Consider the following 3300-nt stretch of genomic DNA (forward strand, 5'->3'; position numbering starts at 1 on the left):
CTTTATTTTTCTTTCTTTTAATCCTGGTACTTTTTTCTTCTTCTTAACGCGTTCATTGTATTTTGTTTTATGTTTTAAAGATATTCAAATCTATTAAGTCATAGGGTAAGGATTTTCGTTGTATTTGGATTAAATTTGTTTAATTTACAAAAAGAAAAAAGCCAGTAATGATGTAAATAATTTTGTTAATTTTGGTGTTTTAAGTTGTTTTCTCTTGACAGTGTGACATTGATCACACTGTTGTACACTATTTTCTCTTCTGTGATTATATCTTCTGTTGCCGATAAATCACTCATCGTAGATAAATCTGAATAATCACAATCATTATAACGATAACGATGAGGGAAAGAAACATAAAATAAAGATGATAATAATGCAAATGATAGTAATAATGATGATGATGATGATAATAGTGATGGTAATGATAATGATTGCAATAATGATAAAAGATAAGCATAATGTTATTAATAATGATAACAAGTATGAAAAATAATTACAATAATGATTGTGATACTGATAGTAATAATGATAAAAAAACAAGAGAATTATAATAAGCATACATTCGTATATAAAACGGATATTAAATTCGAAAATCCTTGAGGCCGAATGGAGAGAGGTAGCAATATAGCCCTGATCTTAATTAAGTTCCTATTAATCAAAGTCTCAATGAAGAAAGAGGAAAGGGACCGAAGCCTATATCACCATTAGCGATAATGTATATACTCATTGTAAGAAGACTTATAATGCCAATAATGATGACAGCAATAATGGTGATAATATCTATAATAATGATATTAGCAGTAATGCTGATTATATTGATAATGGCGATAAAAAAGGGTATTGAATGTTGCAATCATAATTAGAATACAATAATGACGATATTTCATCAAATTCATACACAAAATGATAATAGTAACAATAGTAAAACCAATGATACTCTTTTAGCAACAACAGCAAGAGGAATAAAGTGATAATGTGGATGATGAGGGGAATATGAGGATAACAGAAACCAAGGTAACAAAGGCAATGTAAAGAGCAATGACAATGACAAAAGCAGCAGCAACAACAACAACAAATGTCTTTGATATAATTTATTACTTCTTATACAAGCGATTTCTTTTGGTAATTATGTGTATATATTTAGCTTTATAAATATATGGTATCGTTTACAACCACATCAGTAATGATAAAAAGTTACGCAAAATCAATGATAATGAGCTTCTTCCCTCCCCCCCGCCCCCCCCAAAAAAAAAGAAAGAAGAAAGAAAGAAAGAATATATATATATATATATATATATATATATATATATATATATATATATATATATATATATATATAGAGAGAGAGAGAGAGAGAGAGAGAGAGAGATAGGAGAGAGATAGAAGAAAGATAGAGAAAATAAAGAGAGAGAGAGAGAAGAGAGAGAGAGAGAAGAGAGAGAGAGAGAGAGAGAGAGAGAGAGAGAGAGAGAGAGAGAGAGAGAGAGAGAGAGAGAGAGAGAGAGAGAGAGAGAGAGAGAGAGAGAAATAGGGAGAGAGAGATAGATAGATAGATAGAGAGATAATAAGATAAATCGCATTAAGGTTTCGAGTTTCTCCGCTTTGCATTAGCCGAAGGGGAAAGGAAGCATGCAGTGCCATGACAGATAACTCTCTCATGACTAGACCCATTGGCATGTTCATGGGGGAGGCATGCATGGCCAGATGGGGTGGTTGCGATACCTAAGTCATGCGGAGCTGGCATGCATTGCACCAATTTTCATGAGATGGGTGACCGAAATAATATTCACTGACTAGGGGAAGGAGAAGGAAATTCCGAAAAAAAAGGAGTAGAAGAAGAAGAAGAAGAAGAAGAAGAAAGTAAAAATGGTAACCACAGTCGAGGGAAAAAGGGATGGAAAAAAGAAAAAGAAAAAAAGGAATTTTGTAGATTTTTTATTATTTTAAATGTATTTTCCCCCCTTTTGTTTTAGACTTATTGTACTTATTGTTAACATTTTCTTATTATTTTCATTGTTGTTGCTGGTGCTAGTGTTATTGCCATTATTACTTTAATCAATATCATTATCATTGTTATTATTATCATCATCATTATTATTATAATTATTATTAGTATTATTATCATTATCATTATCATCATTATTATTATCAATAATATTATTATCATTATTATCATTATAATTATTATTATCATTATCATCATTATCATTATTATCTTTGTTATTATCATCATCAATATTATCATTATCACAATAATCATTAAACTCATCATTATCATCATCATCATCATCATCATTTCACCAAAATCATCACGATTAATACCGTTACTGTTATCACTATTACCATCATCCGAATCATAATACCCAATGATTGGCCATAGCGTTTTTTTATGATTAACCGATATTTTTGTAGCAATAATATTGAATTGAAAGAGAATTATGGCGCATTTTACCCCCGACCAACAAAAAAAAAAAGAAAAAAAAAAAAAAGAAAAAAAAAAAAAAAAAAAAGAGAGAGAGAGAGAGAGAAAAAAAAGGATATTTTGTCCTCGGGTACAGCTGCCGGAAACCAAAGCAAAATGGATTGTTTATACTTAAAGGAATTCACAGCACCTGGACATAGCTACCAACCTCTATTTTTCAGGTCGTTATATTATTTCCTCGAAAGATTTTGCAAAGCTATGAATACGATTATTCCAGGAAATGGCTGAGGTAAAATATAGACTGAACACGTTTAAACTGTTAAGTCGATCGGGTGGGGGTGTTATATGATTTATTATTATTTTAAAAGAATCGTATTATTTTATATGTTGCAAGAATCATATTAATTTATATTTCGTAAGAGACGTATTATTATATATTTTGTAAGAATTCTATGATTCTATATTTTACAATAATCATATTTTTTTATATTTTGCAAGAATCATATCATTTTATATTTTGTAAGAATTCTATGGTTCTATATTTTACAAGAATAATATTATCTTATATTTCGCAAAAATCATATTTCATATTTTGCAAGAATCACATTATTTTATATTTTACAAGAATCATATTATCTTTATCTATACTTTTTTTTAAAATAAGGAAACCTGTAATTTAGAAGGTTAAGGTGGCGTGTGTGTGTGTGTGTGTGTGTGTGTGTGTGTGTGTGTGTGTGTGTGTGTGTGTGTGTGTGTGTGTGTGTGTGTGTGTGTGTGTGTGTGTGTTTGCGGTGTGTATGTGTGTGTACATTTAAAAGGTTAAGGTGAGTATCTACAAAGATATAAGAACTTTGATGAATAAGCAAGCTACCGTCGTA

The sequence above is a fragment of the Penaeus japonicus genome, unplaced genomic scaffold (assembly GCF_977035675.1).
Source record: "Penaeus japonicus unplaced genomic scaffold, GWHDUDI00000001_assembly GWHDUDI00000016, whole genome shotgun sequence".
NCBI lineage: Eukaryota > Metazoa > Arthropoda > Malacostraca > Decapoda > Penaeidae > Penaeus > Penaeus japonicus.